Here is an 11,131-nt window from a genome sequence, read left to right on the forward strand (position 1 = left end):
ATGGGGAATTTTTAGGTGTGTGTGTATGTATATCAATATGAAGTCTGGATATGTATTTTATGCTTTGGGCTATTATCCAATCCTGCTCTATTTTTTAAAAAATATTTTTACAATGAAAAGTCACGATTTTGCTATTGAGAGCAACATATTGTACTTTGACTCATGTTTCCTCTGAGCAAATCAAAGGGTTTGAGGACGCCCATCCGAGCCCTGCACAAAATATGGAGCCCTTCACGAACTGGTGTGTCACCCTTGCTCAGGGGCCATGCTCATTGTCTCGGTGTCATTCCAGTTTTAGTACACGTGCTGCCAAAGTGTGAGCACTGCTGTATTTTCTTGCTCAAATTTTTCAAGCTTTGACCATTGGGATCTCTTTCCGTTGGCTCTTGTGTCCTTGTGCTTTCACATGCCTCCACAATTGTATGTCATTTGTGTTTGTTTGAGTACATCCTTACTGTCTGGTGCTGCACAGTAAGAACCAGATGGTCTGCGTTCATCTTCGTGGCCTGTGTTCTATTCACCCATTTCTCCAAGGAGCTCTGGCCCCTTTCTTAGAAACAAAGCTCTGGGTGCTAGATGTGCTCATTGATTCTGGGGTATGGGTACTTTACTCCCTTTCAGATAACAGCAAGGGCATGATGGTTCAGTTCTAGTATATGTGTATAGCAGAATGGAATTGTTAACAGGTACACCTCTGGGGAACAACTTTATTAACTAGAATATAGTATTTATATGCAGTTTCCTTTGCTTTTAATCTTCTTGTTTTCACTCATTTTTAAAATTACTTAAGTCAACACCATCCCCCCACAATACTCTCATTGAAGTCGTTTCTTACATTAATGGTACAGTTAGGTTCTTATGTCATGTTCTGCAAACGCTGTTGGGATGCCGAAGACCCCCTAAGTGATTTTTCTAAAACATTGCATGTGCTGAGGTTTACCCTTTGTGCTGTAAAATTTCATGGGTCTTGACAAGTGTATTACACATCCACCATTGCAGTTTCATATAGAATGTTCTCGCTGCCCTAAAAATCCCCTGTGCATCACCAATCAACACTCCTACCCTCCCTCAAACCTCTGCTAACGACAACCGGTCTTTTTAGAATTACTTTTTTTTTTCAGAATGTCATAATTGGAATCACATGGTATGTTAGCCTGTTCAGACTGGCTTTTTTTCACTTAGCAAAATACAGTTAAAATAATTCTATTTTTTAATAATTAATTTTATTTAGTTATTTTTCAAGTACAGTTTTTTGTCTATTTTTCCCATTCCAACCTCCCCCGCCCCTTGCTCCCCAATTCTATTTTTTAATGCCTTGATAGCTTATTTCCTTTTTTACTGAATTATATTCCACATTTTGTCCCTGAATAATTATACCAAAATTTGTTTTTCTTCTCATCTTTTAAAGGACAAGTAGGTTGCTTTTAACTTTTACTTGAAAGTAAAGAGTTGCTGGAAGATTTCAAATGCAGGCTTTTGTGTTTGTTGATAAGTTTTGAAATGGTTTGAATATGTGCCTAGGAGTGCAAGAGACTGCCACACTCTTCCAAAGGGCTACACCATTTTGCATCCCCACCAGCAATGAATAATAGTTCTTGCTGTTCCACGTCCTCGACAACAATTGGGATAGTTAGTTTTTTTAGGTTGTAGCCGTTAGGATGGCTGAGTAGTCGTTGTTGTATCTCCTTGTTGCTTTAATTTGCAATTTCTTCAAAATAACCAATGTTGAGAATCTTTATATATGCTTTTTCCCCATTTATCTTGTTTTGTGAAGTCTCTGTTCAGATGTTTGTTGCAATTTTGGGGGGTAGTTTGCTTTCCTATTGTTACATTTTAAGAGCTCTTTCCAGATTTTGGATACTAGTCTTTTATTGGATGTGTTTTGCAAATCTTTCCTCCCTCTCTGTGGTTCATCTTTTGATTTTTTAACAGTGCCTTTGACAGAGCAGACTTTCTGAATTTTGATAAAGTCACGCTTTTTTCTTTTGTGGATCATAATTTTGGTGTTGTGTCTCAAAAGTCATCTGAGGCCATGGATTTTCTCTTCCATCTTTTTTATGCCTATATATTCTAACAATATGAAATTATACCACATATGCTATATTGGAATTAATAAAATATGTGAACTTTTTCGTGTTATTAAATATTCTTGTATGTTATTTTTGTATTGATTAAGTATTCTTTTGTATAGATATACCAGTAAGCATGAAATGAACCCTCTAATCTTGACTAATGTATTTTTAGGTTTACTGAATCATTGTAATATACATATATTTTTAGATTTACTGAATCACTGTAATATACATATTTCTGAGAAGATGTTTTAGATTTAAACTTATTGGACTAAATAAGAGGTGCTTAGTCTCTAGATTGAATGAAAGACTTTATCCTTTCTTTTCTCCTTTTATGTTCCTTCCACAAATACTTAATGAGTCTCTGCTATGCGTGAGGTCATCAGAGATTTACTCTGTTAACCTCTGAGGAACTGGAGTCCCTGTTCTTACATAAGCTATGTTCTGGTGGAATAGTCTTAAAATGAACAAATCAATAATATTATTTCTGATAGTAATCATTATAATTAAGGATATAAAGGAGCTAAAGTGGTAGTGATAGACCGACCATGTGTCCTGACACTCAAGACAGGGAAGAGAATAATACATTAAAAACTGATAGGTTGGAAGAGGATGGTGTCAGGGGAATAAAAATTTCACTGACATTTTTGAACTGCTCTAGTGGGAGTAAAGTAAAAAGGGCCAGAAGGTTAGAGAGAGTAGGGTGGATGGATCAAAACAGGCATACACCTAAGTGATGAGATGTCCCCACTGTGAATGTGAGAAGGAGTAGGTGATATGACAAAGGCCACAATCAGTAGAACTTGGAGGAACCGTGAGGCTAGGACTCTGGATGGCCTTCCACATGAAGTCGCACAGGAAGGCCAGGATGTACTTGGAGTGTTGAGGAGGAATCTGAGCCAGGCCAGTTCATATTCATGGTGGGATAGAGTGACTGGAGATGAAAACTGACAGAGAGAGGAAGAATAAAACTGGTATAGACAAAAGGCAGGGTCCTAAACTGAGCAGGGCTACACAAAAGGAAAAAATACTAGTTTGGAAGTAGCATGAGTAACTAAAGAAAATGCTGACCCCACTTCTTAATGCCTATGCATAGATTAAGAAAATGAGCTAGAACAATTTCCTGAGCCTAATGATTTTCAGGAGCAATACTCTTAGGAGAGACAGATTTTAGCCAGGACAAAAAAGATGACAGAAGAGTCCTGTGAATAAAGGATGGAGGAGAGCTTGTTTCCGTGGGAAAAGGCAGAGCACATGTCAGGTCGAGTGGGGGCCATTGCAGGGAGAGGGTGCAAAGAAAGTTTTACTGTGGTAATAACAGGTGTAAACAAAATTGTAGACAGTTGCTGATATTTGATGGAGAACAAAATAGTGTAAATACCCTCAAGCACTTCAGAAATACTCAGATAATTGATTAATTTGACTTAATGAGTCAAATTAATGTAACTCATTAATTTGATTAATGAATTACAGCTCATCCAGATTTTATTTTAAGCAATTCTTTAAAAAAACATGTGTCTAATTGTAGTGCCTTCCTCTACTTCCTGGTAGTGCATACCTGAAAATAATGAAACTATATTTCTTTAAGGATTCTTATTATGGACCGAATGCTTGTCTTCCCCAGTCCCCTTCCTAATTCATGTTAAAATGGATGTGATAGTGTTAGGAGGCGGGGCCTGTGGGAGGCTGTAAAGGTGAAGCCCTCATGCATGGGATTAGCCCTCTCATCAAACAGACTCCACAGAGCTCCCTCCCCTTATCTACCACATGAGTACCTTGACACCTTGAACTTGGGCTTCCCAACCCCCACTGTGAAAAATAAATGTTCTTTAAGCCCCCTAGTCTATAACAATTTTGATGTTTGTGCCTGAAGGAACTAAGATAAAGACTAATAATTTAAAAAATCACCCCGATGCCTTCTCCTAACAACATGTACCTGCTACTCCCTTCTCCAATAGCTACTTGGCTTGACCTTGGCTCTAAATAGAAACAGTTCTTTCCTATCTGCTGTGTTTTCTACTCATATCCCAGTACTTCTTGTGCTTACTCTACTCTTCTGTAATGTCTCTGGCAATGTGGGAGGAGGACTCTGGGACTCGAAGAGATGGCTAACCTCACTTCCATGGGGAGGGACTGCATATGGCCTCGCCCAAGGAAAAGATAGGTCATTCTTTCCCCATAACTGGAAATGGCAAGCATTTTTTTTTCTCTTTTTAACCTATAGAGGTTTGTTTGTTTGTTTTACTATAGAGGTCCTCTTCATCATGTAGAAATGATATTAAGCTATTTCTGAGCATCTAGAATCATCTTTTGGGCTCATTAAATGTTACTCTAGTATAAAGGAAGCGATAACTGCCATAAAAATTTGCCCTATTATGTGGAAATCATTTTGGACTTGAAAGAACTTGAATCTAAATGCATAGTTGTTGTTATAAGGTTATTATGTGAGGAAAAGTTACACATCATAAATTTATGTATTGTGAAGCTGTTTATCTTAAAAAAGGATACAACACTAAATATAAATATGTATAAATAAAATAAAACATTAAAAAGTAATTATGATTTTTAAAAATTAAGTTAAATGTTTAAAAATAAATAGTTATTAGAAAATATATAAAATGTATAAATAAAATATAATCAAAATCATGAAGGAATCTATTATATATACTTACAATAATATTTTAGAAAAAATTTTTTAAAATCTTTTTAAAAATGATTTCATTTATTTTTAGAAGGGAAGGGAAGGAGAGAAGGAAAGAAATATCAATGTGTGGTTGCTTCTGGTGCATCCCCTGCTGGGAACTGGCCCCTGCTGGGAAGGGGCCTGCAACCCAGGCATGTGCCCTAATGGGGAATAGAACTGCAGTCTTTTGGTTCGCAGGCCTGCGCTCAATCCACTGAGCTACACCAGCGAGGGCATATTTTGGAAAAAAATTTAGGAACAACATATTACAGCCAAAAGATTAAGATGTAAGTTAGTGATTATTTAGAAAGATTTTTTCCAATTATATTTAAATTAGTTACCAAGAGTTTGGTGTAAGTGCTATAAATGTATTGTCAGTATATATATAACATTTTTTTCACTAAAAAAACTTGCTTTCAACTGAAAAGCTAGTAGTCTTCTTAGTAACATAAACCTTGAGACAGGCTAACCCTTGTCTCAGAGAAGGGGAATAAAGTCCCTAAACAAATATAGACATTTCACATGTGAATGAGAACTTAGGATCTGGGAATAAAAGTTCAGGCTCAGCTGGTCAGGAGAAAAACTTCAGGTTGAGAGAAGGTAGAGAAGAATTAGAATTATCTGAACAAAAAGTGATTCGTTAAAATGGACTCCCCGCATTAAAAGGAGAAAGGAAGTAGCAAAATTGAAAATTAAATATTCCAAAGTTTATGTAGGGGAAGTGTACATATTTGATGTTTTCTTTTGACTAGAAAGTTAAAAATACTTTTTTTGTGGGTGACAATGCCCCAGAAAATGATGCAGGTAACAAGCACACTTATGATGATGCATTGTGATGTCCAGCATGACTCAGAAAGTTGACTCAGAGTCTTGACTCTATTGGCCAAGGAGGTAATCGGCCAATTCAGGTGTCTTCATATAACAGTTTTGTTAGGACTAATTGAACCCATACTCAGGAATGAAAATTACATCAATTATATATGTAAAGAGTCATAAGTCGTTTGAAACTGAGACTTGACTGAATGCATGGTGTGAAATGTGTGATTCCCTCAAGTAATTGTCTGTCTCCAGTGATATACATAGGCTGAGGAATCTGGAAACAACAATAACAACCTAGTTTTGTGACTTGTTGACTAGTTCAGATACGTATGGGCATGTCTTTTGAATAACAAGGGTAGAAGAGAATGGAATTCAGGTTTCATGCAACATTAGAAATAATAAGGTCCGAAAAAGTTGTGATTTCAGAAATGATAATGTTACACACAATTCTTTTCTTCTCAAGCCAGTAAGAATGCTACTTGGAGGGAACATTTGTATTTTTACTTTAGAGAGTCTACTGAACTCTCAAGACACCAGGAAATGAGAGCGCTTCACAGATCTGTCTTTAGCGTAGCAGAAGCTGATGGGATATTATTAGAATTTCAGTTCTGAACCACAGAGGCCAGCAGAGACTGTGAGTTTGATCAGCTGAGGTCGTTGGCCCTGGATTGCTGATCATAGATCATATGATTAGTTTTTGCCCAGTAACCCCAGGAATAGCTTTGTGATGCTGCAGATATTGGTATCCGCAATTCTAGTGCTTTGTGACCTTACTTCTTCAATTGGATCAGCATTCTACATACTATGGTTGTGATAGCTGGAGGTCAAGGGCAGAGGCAGAAGGTGTAAATCTTTTTTGGTTGGAATTGCCTGCCAGGTGATACTTGCTATGTGACATCACTAAGCACCCCCTACCTGCAATGCCTCAGGAAAAGTTCAAGAGCATTTTGTTTAACCATTTTATGTCTTTGGCCACACACAGTCTGATCACCTTGGGGATCTGAAACAGTTTTAAGAATTTGGCTCTAACCTACTACCATCCTGTGGTGTTTTTACAGATTTGAACTTTTAGTGCATCCAGAAAATTATTAGTTCCCAGGGACATTATAAGGTTCTCCCTCTAATTTTGTGAATCACTTGACTTAACAATGTTGAGTCTTTGCTACAAGACTTTTCAGGGTCATTAATATGCTAATGTCAATTGGAAAAAAAGAGAAAATGATATAGTATTCACTGTGTCACAGATTTATTTGAATACTTCTCACAGAATACTTATTAACACCATTTTCTCACATAATTCTTATTAATAACTTGGAGGACAGTACTGTTCCAGAAAGTATAGCTTGAGAAATATAGTTTTACAGAAATTTAAAAACCTTACCCTGACCTTTTGAATTAAAAAAATTCAATCAGTCTCTGGCAGAACTGAGCTCTTATATCTAGGTGAAATTCCAATTTCATTAATGAGATTTTATTAACCAAATAACCTTTCCAAGCCAATGGGGACAATCTGTCACCTCCCATTCTTAAATTTCCAGACAACCCCCTTGGGAATTAACATTTAGTTCACTGTAAGAAAAACAAATTCTTTTCAGCTGAAGGAGTCCAACTGCGTTGTTATATAGTCATGGTTACATGTTTTTCTTATTTATATTAATTTCGTTTTTAAAAAGAACTAAAATAATAGTAGGACACCGACTAGATCTTACTGTTGTGTTTTAAAAATGAATTTTATTATGATTAGGAATAGCAGAATAGTCATTTTCCAGGAGGATAATTGTCTGAATTAGTTCTTTCTCCTAATCCAATACAGAAGCAAGCAGCCAAGACCAGTGTCCCTCCTGCTTGTGACGGTGGGATTGGCCAACAAGGGCTCTCAGATGCCATGATCTCAGATGGGAACAAAGAATGCAGCTCGAACTCTCTGTGCTTTAAAGTTCACCTGGGACTGAGGTAGCTGGAATCATGGGTCTCTGGCTGACAGAATCTCATATCCTCCCAGTATTTGTGGTTGGGACACAATTATTTCCAAGGTATATGCTTAATGTAATATATGCTATAAAGAAGGGCAAACATGAGCATATGTTTTCTGACTGGAGGGTTGGGAGATAAGCCCTGCTTGAAGGTACACTTTTGAGGTAGTGTTTGTGAACCCCCACAGTGGGTCTTTGAACCTCATTACCTGTGGTATCCAGCAAGTAATTAGTTCTTAGACACTGACACAAAGCAATACAGCACAGGTTTTTGCATGATCTCTGTAAAACAACAAATTAAACATGTAATATTTAATCTAAATATTTTCCAATTACTCCTTAGAACAATATACATTTTGCTTTTATGAAGTAATACTAGGTAATTGGATATTGTATTAGCTAGCATGGGCTAGGTTTGTTGCGTTAATACATAACTCTAAAATCTCAATGGCCTGCAATGCAAAGATGTATTTTTAATCCACATTAACAGTATATACAGTATATGGGTATGCTATGATTCTGCTCCCTATAACCTTTCCTCTGGTCAGGGTGATGCAGTAGCTTTTTTCTGGGTTGTTGCCAATTTCGTGACAGAAGGAAAGGAGACACCAAAACATGTGCTGGCTCTTAAACTTTCTGTCCAGAAATGACATGTGTCATTTTGATACTTTTTAGTAGCTGAGGACAAATCACAAGTCCGAACCTGATACCAGAGGTGTGGGAAAATATAGTCCTTCTCTAGAGAGGAGCAGTGAAAATTTTTGAATAAGAACGCAGACTATCATGGAGCTCCTGAGGTTGTTTTATAGGGCTTGGGTTATAAAGGGTACAAGAGAAAACTTAAGGAAACTCATTGCTATTTTAGAAGCTTTCTGGGTGCCAACTCTCAGTGTAGAGGCTGTTGATAGTTCAGTACCTAACTTCTCCAATGCACAACACTCCTGTTGATGCTCCAGAGTGTCCTAGCTCCCTGAGATAAGTTCAGGAGCATTTCGGTTTGGTCCAGAGAGCACTACAACATGAGCTTTGCTTTAGAGGTTTTCTGGACCTCCACAACTGTGCAGCCGGGAAGGGAATGGAAGGCCAGCCTGGAAGGGCCAGCACCATCCAGATGTCAGTGTCACCTTCCATCAGCATGGTCTGCCTTCCGCCATTGTTCCTCCCCTTACCCACATCTATGTTACTGAAGGAGTATGTGGTGATAAAGACCCAAAGGGGCTCTCATAGAAATATAAACTTTGTGGACACCCCAGAATTCCTGAGCTCATGAGGAAAGGAAAAAGTAGGCTGAGCAAACATGAGTTTATTTCATCTGGAACCATTGTTTTATCCAGAGTGCTCCATTTCTGCTTGTCTACACAATTGGGGACCCCCATTAGATTGAGTTTGTAAATAGGGATACCCCGGAAAGAGCTTGAAACCACAGCTTCACAGAGGATGAAGGCAGGTGCTTGAATTAGTTAAGTATGGAATAAAATTTAAGGAATTTTCTACTTATAGAGAACTTTAGAGCCTATTTTATTAAAAGAAGATTATATATATTTCCACCCATACCTTTAAAGATACACACACATATATGTATACATATTTCTATTTATGCATGTATATATATTCCTATTTATATATACATATATGTGTTTTATATATTACATATGTATAGTTATATTTATTTTGAAACAGCCATAAGCTTACAGAAAATTTTCAGGTTCATTTCAAATTGTTTTTTCCCTCAAATAATTTGAGAGGAAGCTAGTAACCTAATATCTCATCACCCATTACTTGACTTAATTATTCATATTTTACAAAGGCATTTTCCTACATAACTACAATATAACCATTGTATTAGTTTGCTAGTGCAGCCACAGCAAGACACAACCAACTGGGTTGCTTAAACAACAGACATTTATTTTCTCACTGCTCTGAAGGCCAAAAGTCTAAGATCAAGGTATTGGCAGGTCTGGTTTCTTCTGAGGCTGCTCTCCTGGGCCGGCAGACAGTCGCCTTCTCCCTGGTCCCCACAGGGCCTTTCTCTCTCTGCACGCATCTTCTCTGTGTGTCAGAATCTCTTCTTCTTGTAAAGGCACCATTGGTCATATTGGGTTAGGGCCCACCCATCCTCAAAACCCCATTTTAACTGAATTGCCTCTTTAAAGGCCCTATTTCCAAATACAGTCAATCTTGGAAGAACTAGAAACTTCAACATATAAATTAGAGGAGGGACAAAATTTAGCTCCTAACAACCACCAAAGTCAGGAAATGAACATGAATAACGTACTGCTATCTGATCTTCAGATCTTCAGATCTCATTTGCTGAATGACCCAATAATGTCTTTTCTAGCAAAACAATCCAGTTCAGAACCCTGCTGCATTTACGTATCATGTCTCTTTAGTCTCGTTTTGTCTGAAACACTCTTAGCTTTTCATTGACTCTCATGGCCTTCATACTTTGAAGTTAGAGGTCAGTATATTTGTACAATGTCCCTCAATTTGGGTTGTCAAGTATTTCTTCATAATTTGGTTCTGATTATCCACTTTAGTAGGAATATCACAGAAGTGTTGCTGGCTTCTCTTTGGTGATTTGTCTCGCTGCTGGAGAAGTTCACTTGTGCCACTTGATTAAAGTAGTGTGTGCCAGGATCCTCCATGATCTTATTCTTTTACAATATCAGATATTTTGTGGGGATATATCAAGTTGATCACATCATAAGTTATTTAACTGCCCAATTGCTCTGTTGTACAACCAAAACTAATACAATATTGTATGTCAACTGTAATTAAAATTTTTTGAATGTGTTATTCATTCTGCCTTATTCATTTTTCTGGCCCAAGATGTTCTAGGCTTGCCTTATGTTTTCTCTATTCCAACTCTGGAATTAACTATTTTACCAATGAGTCCTTGTTGCTTTCAGTGAGGAATGGTATTCAGATCTATTTTGACAACAGTATGTCCAAATCCGTCTGTTTTAATGATATCCTACTGTACCAATATAAATACCATCCTCTATTCATCCTTCTATTTGCGATCTGAACAGATTAACACTAATCTTCCCTGTGTGATTGTTCATTTTAGTATTTTTATGGAAGAATATATATATAGTAATATGTATAAAGGAAAGAACACAATATCTACATAAAAATTAACATAGATGAGTTCTAGTTCTAGAATTTATTTCTGAGAAAGAAATGAATCTCATTTCAACCAGACTAATTAGATAAGAAATCCAATTAGTCTCCCAAATCTTGCTTTCATCTCTCAAATTAATTTATCAGAGATGTTGCCTTGGACTGTCAGAATCCACAGCTTGCATTTGATAGAAAAGCCAATGTATAGCAGGCTTGTATAGCTATACCTAAAACAAAAATGTAAAATGTCACCTATTTTTAGAATTCAATTTGAAACACTTGCCTAGGGTGCCTCTTTCCATATGAGAATAATTGCATCTAAGTTAAAAACACTTCATTCTGAAGAGCTGCCTCTTTTGTTTATTTACCACCTTACTGAGAAAATATTTTCAATTTTTAAAAAATTCTATTGGTATTTGAAACAGTGGAAAAATAACGTAATTGCTTCTATTCTTGGTTTA

General features: G+C 36.9%; 1 non-coding gene across 1 annotated transcript; it reads right to left on the reverse strand.

The window, feature by feature from the left end:
- Positions 1–215: 215 nt before the first annotated feature.
- LOC119048425 (U6 spliceosomal RNA) lies at positions 216–324 on the reverse strand. The gene has a single exon (XR_005082330.2). It is a non-coding gene; the product is annotated as a U6 spliceosomal RNA (small nuclear RNA).
- Between the last annotated feature and the right edge of the window lie 10,807 nt (positions 325–11,131).

The sequence above is a fragment of the Artibeus jamaicensis genome, unplaced genomic scaffold, assembly GCF_021234435.1.
Source record: "Artibeus jamaicensis isolate MK-2021 breed Jamaican fruit bat unplaced genomic scaffold, CSHL_Jam_final contig_387, whole genome shotgun sequence".
In the NCBI taxonomy this organism is placed as follows: Eukaryota; Metazoa; Chordata; class Mammalia; order Chiroptera; family Phyllostomidae; genus Artibeus; species Artibeus jamaicensis.